The following is an 11,648-nucleotide window of genomic DNA, read 5'->3' as shown; positions in this document are numbered from 1 at the left end:
AGCATCTGCATTGCATTATAGTTCCTCTTCAAATAAACATCTAAATGGTTTTAAAGGCATTAACCATAAGCATTCAGTTAGTTTTTACTAGATAAGAAGCCATTTTCCTAGCAGTTCAGCAAGTACTTTTCAGAAACCAATCTCCTTGTTAGGGATTTAGATTTGATCGATAACATTGCTGTAAAATGTATTTCTTGCTGCTTTACCATTCAGGCTGGAATGTCTTTAGTGTGTTTGGCTATAGCATTACACTGCAGCAGCACAGGGAAGGAGCTGCTATGAATACCTCTCAGTGCTTGTCTTCCCCTTTGGCAGCAGATTTGTTCTGTCTGCAGACCTTGAGTATTTACATCAGTGACTACTATATATGCCCCCCTTTCCAAATTACTCCTTTTAGGTGGATGAATAGGAAAGCAGTTCATGAATCTAGTGAAATATTCCTGCAATGAGATTCAGTTTTTGAGTATATTCCAGCTCTGCATGTCTGACCACCTTGAAGACGTACTGCTCCAGTTCTCCCTTAAGAGACCTCTGTTCTCATTCCAGCTGGCGCGGAAGGGAGGAAACCAGGCAGGTAATCTTATCTGTATCTGCAGGTTAAATAGCTCTCTGCTTCTGGGAAGGGTATGAGTAGAGGACTTTTCGTAATTCACAAGACATTTTATAAGGCAGGTTCTAACTTACCTTCAGCCAATGCTTTTAGCTATCCTTGGAACTCGCTTGAGGAGTTTTAAACCAACTTGGTTAGCAACCTGACTGGCAGCTGTCACGGGCAACTTTGCTTCAGCTACTTTCTTGGAGGGTCAAGTACACGGTGTTAATGTTTGAGTTGTGCCCATCTTTTGTAGACACTAGATTGCCTTTTCTGCTTTGGTCTTCTCAGCTCCTACACCTGGAATTAAAGGAAGTCAGACTTCAAAGGGTTATTTTCCTCTCCCTGTTATCATCCCTCTGCCACACTGGTGTCTGTGGCAGTACATCACAGATTTATTTGGAAGCAGGGGAGTGGGATACTGCTAAGGTTTTCTTTTGTTTCCAAAGCTCTGCAGTGTTCACTACTTGTGGAATGCATTTCCTCAAGTGATTTTCGTGTTCCTGCTTGTGCTTTTCAAAGATTTTTCTTTTGTTATACCTATAAGAATTGGCCAGGCTCTGAAACTGCAAGATGAACATAAAGGGAAGCTAAAGGACCAGGAAACAGATTGTCCCAATACAAAAGGAAGAAAGGACAGTTCTCTCATTTCTTGCTAACCTGGGAACATCTGATAAAAGTCACCACAGAGACAGGAACAAGAGATAGAAAAAGAAGGGAAGGTTTTCTCTTGTTATTCTCACAGGAGCTGTTTTTACATTCGTTTTAGTTCAAAACATTTTCAGGCTGAGTCCAAAAAAAATTTGAAGAGCTCAGCTAAGAGCGAATACTCACATTAGCCAAAAGCTAATGTTAATGTTGTGTTATAAGTAGAATAAAGTGCCAGAAACTTTCTGGGAGAACACATCCTCCAATTTCATTTGGCCCTTACTATTCCCCAGCAGCCAGAAAGGATACAAGAAGTAGTCTGGCTGTCATGAGCTGGGTCTCAACATGTTCTCCCTTCCCCAGCCCCTCTGCTTTTCTTATTTGCCTAACTCTTTTTTTTTTTTTTTCCTACAATAAAAACATTGAGCATTATATATAGTCTGAAACTAACATTAAATAATTGAGAACTGTGTCATTGACCTTTAGTCATGTATGTTTCTAAGTATTGTTTGACATTGATCAAGAATACATGTGATGAGTAACACAGATTTGCTTATGACACTTCGACATCCTTTTAGAGCAGATCAGGGGTTGAAGCCACTAGCGTTCCATGCATGGGCTCCTCTCTAAATTAAGCTGTTCTGCTACTTTCATGGAATCCTTTCCCCTTCCCTGCTTTGCGGTACCCAGGTACTGCTGGCAAGTATTTGTACAATTTAGTTCTCTGGGTTTGGGAATGGTGGGAACTGAGTCAGGGTAAAACCTACCAAAAGAAACACGGCTTTTTTCCTCCAGCTGGATCAGTTCCTACATCCCGCGCGCTGGGCAGCCATACAGGAACTTGTGCCAGCATAACACAAGCAGCACCAGGCAGGAGAATAGAGAAAAGAAGGAGGGTGAGGGTTGCTTTTTCAGATGGCTGTGCCAACTTTGCATGTGTGTTAAATGAGTCCAAGAATATTATTCACAATAATGCTGTTTGAATTCAGAAGTCCCAGCACTGGCTAAAACTGGTGGGTTGGCATATTCATCATCAGCTTGCGCACCAGTGTTACTAGTTTGCTTTTCCAAGGCAAAAGTTGAATGCTTCTCCCTCAAATCTGGTATTTCAGTGACAGAGCTCGGGTCCAGCCTCTGCCAGAGGGTGTCTGCTCTAGCTTTCTGTTCATTTTGTGAAAGTTAATACATCCAGACTTACTTTGAGTTACTTGAGATTAAGCCAGGATTAAAGTCAACATGCGCTTCACAGGCAATGTGTACTGTGCATCGCAGTGGATTGTAATTCTGAAACGAAGGGATCGGGATTTCATAAACTGTTCCACCACTGAGCATTTCTGCAGAAAAGTTCAGCTAGTTTTGTTTTTTTACAAATTAAGCTGCTTCTCATGTTCCTTGACTACAGGACTAATCTCCAAAACAAAAGAAATGCTGATGTTTAAGGAATAAGAAACCACAGGCAATGTGAGAAAAATAGGAGAAGCAGCTTAGCATTGGGATTCAACAGCCAAATTTGATGCTTAACTTAGGAATGTTTTGTTGATTGGTCAAACAACTGATGAGATACCCTGGAAATAAACTAAATGTACCGTTCTGTGTTTAGTAATTGAATGAATGCAAACTTGTAGCTAGTCTTGATGATGCTGAGGGAGGCAGCAATGAGCCAGAAAAGGCATGAAAAGGCTGGTTATGGCGGCAGCTACTTAGCAACACAAGCTGCAGGTTTTCCTTGATAATTTCTCAAGACTGAAATAAGCGCAGAAGACACCGTGTGCTTCCAGTGCTAAGTTTCATCTTCACATCTGTCAGAAGTAGTTCCAGTTCGTTAATTGTGGCAGACTGCTCCCTGCAGTGTGAATTGGGGCTGAGATCTCTGTCGCCTTCACCACCGAGCCTGTGGAATTACAGGGAGACTCTGTTCAGAGCCGAGCAGATAGACCTAATGCTAAAAGGGTTTATAACCAAGCCCGAGGCCTCCAGACCTGCCGCTGTGAAAGGAATGTATTGGGAATACTTATGACGTCCTTCACATCAGCAGCAAAGCCACCATCATTCCTCTGTCTCACTTGTGCTGTTCCTTTGGCAGGATTGGCAGGACCGTTGGAGGGTCGCAGATGTTCGAGAGGTTTTACTGATTGCCAAGGAGCTGCTTTTGGTGAGGCTCAGCTAAGCAAGTGGCACTGACTCTAGTGCATGCGACAACAGAGGAAGATTTCCATGCAGCTCATCCTCCCTGTCCTGATCACTGAGAGGTTCTCCCTGCGGGGCTGATGCAGGTTGCCCCCAGCACACAGAACCCTGAGAAGAGGAGGCTGAGGCTACCTCAGAGGGGAGTGTTATGTCTAGCAGGATAGGTGTACGTATAACCTTACCTAGAGTTATTTGCATTTATGGCAGACTTTATTCTTATGACTCAATAACGACATTTCTGATAAGAAAAGGCCCTTCTGGTTCAGCGTGATGTGCAGATCATTCACACCCCAAGGGAAATACAACAGATAGCAAATCCAGCCAGATGTGCTGGGCATATATACAGTGGAGCCTGAGGCTGGACTAAAAATGAGAGGACTGTGGGTTTTCATCTCAAACGAGGGGGAGGTATAAGATCTGCCAGCTGTGGAGGTGGATTCAGCAGGATGAGAGCCAGGGCCTGCAGTTTGGCTGTTTCTGTAACCATGACACCTACCTGAATGTTATTCCAGAAGCCAGCACAAGGATGTGACAGAGTTACACACGCATCTTTTCTGAGAACACACAGAAAAACCTTGGCCTGAGTTTTCCTCCACCCAAAGGGAAAGAGAATGCTGCCAAGAGCTCCCTGACAGCCTTGGACCCAGAGTTTGCTTCCTCCATAGGAGATGACATTTTCTTCAGGGATGCACTATGCAAGGTAATGTGTGTAAACACTCCTCTGTGAACAGCACTTGGCCGCTACACTTGGCCTTCGAAGAGAGGTGCTACATTTATGAAGTTTGATTGCGGAACTAATTGGCTCATAATTTGACAAATCATCACTACAATGCATATTCTGCACTTATTTAAAACGCTTGGTCCTATAATGAGCTTCTGTTATAGATCCCAGATGCAGAAGTAGCTAGAATTTAAAATAATCCCTTAGGAATTGTAATTTCTCCATATCGTTTTCCCACAATCAGCTAAGTCTGATCTTTTTTCAGGCTTAGGTTTTAGAAGCACAATAAAGTCTGGTAGGTATGAGTTCTTGATGAAAGCCATGTAACGGCGGGAAAAAGGCCAAGAAAGGACGATTTAAAGGAGTTAATTTCCTGCTGACTGAAGGATGTGTGTGAGGTCACATGTATTTATCTTCTATGATGACTCCATATTTCCTTCTGGAGGGGAAGGAAACTTGTCTTCATGTCATTTCTGCACTGATATTTTAATTTTAGAGGGCCTCATTGTAAAAGAAAGACCAAGAATCTAGGCGGTCCAAGGAAGGATATTAAATTCTTGAAATATTTAAAGTAATATGAGGTGGAAATGGTCCACAGAAAAATGTCATCAGCTATCTGCTACCAACCTAAATATCTGTCTGCACCACCACTGAAGACTAAGCTAATCTATTCCCTTCGTGCTTGGATTAGTATCACAGAGCCAGAAACCTTTCTCGGAAAAAGGCTTTCTCAGAAATTACATTCTTGAATATTCTTTTCATGAGTCTGCAACTGTAGTCACTTGGCTCTCAGTTATTTTTCTCCAGTGTTGGCAATTTGTTGTTTCTCTCAAATATTCATCTGGCTCCGTTTTGCTTAATCGTGGTGTCTCCCAAAGGTCTGCACTAATGAGTTTCTGCATTCATACCATATGCTTTCTTTGCCATGGAGAAGCTTAGTTGTATAGAAAACAGATTTTGAGACTTTGTATTCCCCTCCTCTGCTGTCCTCAAATCTGAAAGGTCTTCTAGGCAGAAGAGGCTTCTTGCTACTTAGAATCAGACCACATCTTAACAATGCTCCCACATAACCTAGATATGTGGCAGAACTTTGAAAGTAATGTCCATTTTCTTCTTAATTTGGATTTAGATTAACTAGGTCGTTCATCCACACACTTAAAAGTGGTAGGAACTCTAAGTGACAAGAGACACTAAATTCCTCTTGAAAGAGCTGTGCTTCTCAGAGTGGCATTTATAGCCAGGCAGGATGGGGAAGGACTGATCCAGAGCAAGGGGAGGTTTCAGAAGGTTTTAGGAGACTTAAGGCGGCTAGGAGATCAGCACCAGAGCACATCCTCCTGGGAAAGGCCAAGCCAGCTAGCAAATGGAATCACCCAAACTACTCAACTGATAAAAAAAACCCATAAGAGCTAAACATCCCAGACAGGGAATATAAAATCTCATTTAAAATTATCCAGTTAGAAAACAGCCCAGCAGGGAATGTTCTTTACAAGAAAGTCCTTGGAGGAATATTATTCCCACCCTCTCTAGCACTTGCTCTCTCTCCACCCCTATAAATTCCCATCCCAGGGCACTTATGGCACAGATATGCTATTAGCAGCAACTCTTAGCTTAGTGAGGCATCACAAATCCAGCTTCAGCAACATAAAAAAAATCCCTCCTGCATTTTCCCTATCTGAATCACTTTGTTTCTAGTTTTCTCTTGTAGTTGCAGTGGAAGCAGCACTCAAACGGCATCTCGGTTTTCAGATTGCCCATCAAGTTGAGAGCGTACATGGGTGTTGTCAGTTAATCTAGGTCTGTGCACAGGCTGTTTCCTCATACAAAATGCTATCAGTTGGCTAGAATGTAGGGACGTATGGAAGAAGCTGGTGCTTTTGGTCCTAAGAGAAGCAGCAGGAAGGAAGGCAGCCTGCCCCAATACAGCTGTGTCAGGAAACATCCTAGGCAGAAAGCCATTCATGCACTGTCCACATATGAAGTATGGGAAGATGTTGACTGTCCTGAAGGATGGAGACAAGGACAGTGGCACTGACATACATTGGGGCTGAGTGGAAATTGAGTAGAGTACAGGTAAGCATTGGGAACATTTGGCATAATAGATTTGTTCAGCAGAATTTTGAGATGCAACAAAAGTTTTCCTCCAGTCAAAGAGCTTCTTTGACCTTTTTTCTTTTTAATGACACCAGATTAACAACAACATCACTCCCTGATACCTTCAGAAAGGGACTATTTTCTTTTCTCGAGGCTGTCCTTTCTTAACCCATAACTGTGTTGCCATCCCAGAGCAGCCTCTGGGAGAGCCACCCTCCTTAGCAGTGGTGCCAATTACAGCCCACACAGGGTTGTGCTGGACCTACTTTTGCACCCCTGTATGTCACCAAGACAGATATCTCAGATCCCTTGGTAACGAGAGTTTCATGTAAGTACGAGCCTAAACACAGCTGAAGTCCACTGGTGATGTCCTACTCTCTCTGCTTTGCAAGTCTACTGGCAAGTAAGAAGAGCATTAATACCAGTGGATGGCATTTTATTCTGAGACATTAACTAACTTGGGCAATGATATCAAATCTTATCTGATTATCTAGGCATTTCTAGAAAAGCAGAAGACAAAACTAAGCCTATGTCTCCAAGACAGCAGTCACAGTTTGTCTGCTGAAGTTACTGGTGCTACATTATCTTACAGCTTTGGATATTTTTGCCCAGACACTTGTGTATTTTTTTTCAGTTACTATGGGTTTTCTGATTGTCTAGTTTGGTTTTCTTGTGTCTGATTTTACAGACAATTCCCAGTGTTCAGGATGCTTTCATGTAAACACCAGGCTTACCTGTAGGTTGTCCCCTGATAAATTTGATTATCAGTTATACAAGCTCACGTTTTTCACAAGCTGGCCAGACTTCTTGAAGCAGACTGAAATACGTTGTATTAATGTACGGAAGAGCCTTAATCTACTTTTATATATCCATTTTCAATAAAACACAATTTGCTCTGAAAGATCTGCCTAAGACGTTTGTCTCTCAACTTGAAATACCCTTCTGAAAGTAATAAAATTTTCCATTACACCAGAAAAGTAGATATTAAATTTTATTTCTCTAAGTATGAGGGCTTCCCATCCCTTGAGGGATGTCTTCTGTGTATCTTTGCAAAGTTGATAAATGAAGTACAATGAATCCAACTGATGTCCCACCTTCAGAGCAGGATTATTATAAAACAGAGGGAAAAGAATGTTCCTAGAGTAAATGGAATCAGAAAAAGAAAATCTCCTTGTGTTCTTAGCATACTCAGAAATTTCTGGCAAAAATTATGACAAGTATTTTACTCCTGTATGTGCCCATAACTGTTAGGATAACTTGCTGTATACTTCACTCATTTAGAGAAAATATCCTTGTGATGGATGACACAACTCGATAAAAAATAACAGTGTGGTGATAAATCCATTGTACAGCTTTGATCTATCTCTATATGGCTTTCTAATTTCAGGCGCCGTAGCCTCCTTAGCTGTGGATGTCTCTTCCTCTATTTCTTTTTCTTTCCCTTTCCCTTCATTAAATTCAAACCACAGGGTAAATGTTTCATTTTCTTCATCCAGGTATGGAGATGTCACCTGCCCTTGGCCAAAGGCAGGTGAAAGTCTATCCAATACCAGTGGAAATTTTGCTACATGGACAAGAAAACATTGTTCTGGGAAAATGTGGCATCTTGTCGCATGAAGCAAAAATTGGCTGAACTAACAGTGCTGTTGAAGTGAGTGGAAATTTCCCAGTGGATCTTAGTGAGTCAGGATTTCAGTCCTGGAGCCTGGAACCATGGAGCTGGGTTGTCCAGGAAACATCCCACACTCCTGGTGACCATGTTTTACAGGTACAGGAGCCAATGCTGTGGCACTGTTCTCTCTTGCTCACCACCAGGTGCTGTGAAAAACAGAAATGTTGCTGTGGAATGATGGTCTTCATCACCTCACGGGGAGAGGATGCGGGCAGGTTTGCGGACAACACTAAGCTGGGTGGAAGTGTCGATCTGCTGGAGGGTCGGGAGGCTCTGCAAAGGGATCTGAACAGGCTGGACCACTGGGCAGAGTCCAATGGCATGAGGTTTAACAAGGCCAAATGCCGGGTCCTGCACTTGGGGCACAACAACCCTGTGCAGTGCTACAGACTAGGAGAAGTCTGTCTAGAAAGCTGCCTGGAGGAGAGGGACCTGGGGGTGTTGGTTGACAGTGACTGAATATGAGCCAGCAGTGTGCCCAGGTGGCCAAGAAGGCCAATGGCATCTTGGCTTGTATCAGAAACGGTGTGACCAGCAGGTCCAGGGAGGTTATTCTCCCTCTGTACTCGGCACTGGTGAGACCGCTCCTCGAATACTGTGTTCAGTTCTGGGCCCCTCACCATAAGAAGGATGTTGAGGCTCTGGAGAGAGTCCAGAGAAGAGCAACAAAGCTGGTGAAAGGGCTGGAGAACAGGCCTTATCAGGAGCGGCTGAGAGAGCTGGGGTTGTTTAGCCTGGAGAAGAGGAGGCTGAGGGGAGACCTCATTGCTCTCTACAACTACCTGAAAGGAGGTTGTAGAGAGGAGGGTGCTGGCCTCTTCTCCCAAGTGACAGGGGACAGGACAAGAGGGAATGGCCTCAAGCTCCACCAGGGGAGGTTTAGGCTAGACGTTAGGAAAAAATTCTTTACAGAAAGGGTCATTGGGCACTGGAACAGGCTGCCCAGGGAGGTGGTTGATTCACCTTCCCTGGAGGTGTTTAAGGCACAGGTGGACGAGGTGCTGAGGGATATGGTTTAGTGTTTGATGGGAACGGTTGGACTCGATGATCCGGTGGGTCTCTTCCAACCTGGTTATTCTGTGATTCTGTGATTCTGTGAGGTGTGACCCTCTGTAGCCAAGTGCTGCCATCACCTCAAGGGACGGCACTGGGCCAGTGTCACCTGCCCCCTCACTCTCTTCTTACCCTTCCCTGTGCCAGAAAGGTTTAATAATCTCACCATGTCACCCATTCCCAGGCAGGATCCTGGAATCTTTCCCCTTCAAAATCTGATTTTAAACCTCATAGTTTAAAACAAGACTAATAGATGACATGATAGTCAGAAACTGAGAAGAAGATCTGTCAGGATTAAGGGAACCTGTGGATATTCCTTTCACTGACAGAACACAATTAACATCCAAGCATTATCATCATGAGACCATTGGTGAATTTGGTCAGTTGACTTACGTGCTGCCTTTTTGCTTTAGCTGGCAGGGGAGCAGAAGCCTCCCCACCTGGCTCACCATCCACACCAAATTCTGCATCCTAGCATGAAGCCAGAACTGGCACTGCTTTCATGTCGGATAGAAATGGCAGCTTCTGTATTCCTAAAATGATTTGCTGAACTTGAAATGGGAGTGATTGGCACAGAAAAATGCATAGCAGGTACCACTGATGAAACCAAGGTGCGTGGGGGATGCCTTATACCTACCAAGAGGTGTAGCCAGAAAAAAACCCCATTCATTTCTCTCTAAAATGTCCCTCTATGTGCAGGTAACGAGGATATACAGGTCACATCTAGCAGGTAAGCACACTGTCATCAGCTCTGATTTTGCCATTTCATTTCCAATCACTCTCTCTCATGTGGAAAGATCCTGGAACGCCCTGGGCTGTGATCGGTTCAGTTCTATTTTTGGATGTCTCCTTTCTGAAGGAAGGTGATTTCTCACATGTGGTTGTTTTCCAATTATCACTTGTTGAGACATACCCCCTGGTTATATTACAAAGAGAATCAGGTGGCAAGTACATATTTACAAGTCTTTATTGTAAGGCACAGGAATACTTCTTTGATCTGAGCTTTGAACTGAAACTGCGAGGACTCTTGGGAATCATGTTTCTTCTGGCTGAGTTGATCCAGTCCCTTACTCTTCCACAGAAGATACAGAAAATTAAGTATCATCTGATTTACTTGTGTGTTTCGGTGTGACAGAGTGAGAGTGGTCTGCTGTACAGGATTTAAAATAACCAAGTATCTCCTGCAATATGCTGTAAAGTTCCCATCATATTCGATATACTAAACAGGTTTTTTTTTTCCAGTTACTTCTCCCGCACTGCACACCAAGCTGTGACCCAGCTGCTTCCTTCATTTCAAAAGCTTAATCTTTTTGGTGTGTAATATTAGTTTGTAAAGCACTTTATCAGGAAAGCATGGATTTGTGAAGGGATGAGAGGGTGAGCTAGCAGTGCTGTGCCCTTTCTGTTTGCTCTATCCCACTCACAAGATTCACAGGATTACCTTTGAGCTCTCTCAGCAGCATAAGTTTGAAAACTGGAAAAAGCGTGACGATAAATGAAATATTTCCATTAGCGAGGAGCAGATGGACTTGTTCTGCATTAAAAATTAGCTCAAATATTGACAGCATTACAATAACATATCAAATAAAGGAAAACAAAAGCCTTGGGCCTGCCATGCCAGCTCCTGGCATACTGAGCTTCGGTTGAGCAAAACCTCTTTCCTTCCCTTTCACTCACCGTCCTGGCAGAGTCCCAGGGCAGGTCACAGGGGTCCCCACTGCATCCCAGTCACAACAGAACTAGCAAGGTGTTGCTTGGAGAAGCCTTGTTGTTAGTGGAGGCTCCCTTCCATATAAATGTACAGGACCAGCTCAGTGAAACTTCCAGCCCCGGCTTTCCCTCCATTCTGCAAGCTCCCAGACGTGGCAAAAGTCCCAGCGAAAGCTGCCGAAAAAGAGGATCTGTTTTGTTGACACTCTGGATGTTTCATGGCTCATAACCTTTGATTGGTTTTAGTAACCACTTTTTTCTTTTGCACCAGCATGGTCAGCAGCTGTCTTTTCTCCTTGAAAGTCGAATTAATCTGACATTTTTCTGCAGTTTCTGTTACTTTGGTGAGCAATTTATCCCAGGGTCTTTACACCAGCTGGTTTATCTTCCAGCTGTTTGCACATGTCTAATGGAATGATTTCATTAGAGCAGATTTAAGCTCATTGTAGTTTCTTTTACAAATCATTGAGATGCAGTTCATTTTATTGCTTATAGTTTGGAGACTGAAATTGAGCTGCATTGCTATTCTGGTATCTGGTTCTTTCTTACCCATCTTTTAATTTATAGAGATACTACTTTTTTCTAGGCAAACAATACAGCCATTATCCTCCTTTCCATGCATTGTTTGATTCAGAAAATTAAATCTGAGAACCAACTCATGGAGCTTTTCATCTACAAATGCATGTATTCAGCCTATAGTGAGTTGTTTTGGCTCTGGTTCATATAAACAAGAGTACCAGATGTAAAAATGATACTTGCAGGGCCAGTGAAACTGAATGAGAAAACCAGCATCTCTCTGAGAGTGCCAGAAGGACGAGCAGAGCAAGTTTGGGAGCTCTCTGTTTAAGATGTAGGCACAGTAAGAGAAGAGGAAACACAGACCTGGACCGTACAGCCTTACTTTGTATCCAATACTGGAGATTTCTGTGAGTCATAGCTAACAGAAAGAGCGCTGAGAAAGAAATAAAAGG

The sequence above is a fragment of the Phaenicophaeus curvirostris genome, chromosome 3 (genome assembly GCF_032191515.1).
Source record: "Phaenicophaeus curvirostris isolate KB17595 chromosome 3, BPBGC_Pcur_1.0, whole genome shotgun sequence".
In the NCBI taxonomy this organism is placed as follows: Eukaryota; Metazoa; Chordata; class Aves; order Cuculiformes; family Cuculidae; genus Phaenicophaeus; species Phaenicophaeus curvirostris.
This window is presented reverse-complemented; position numbering follows the sequence as displayed.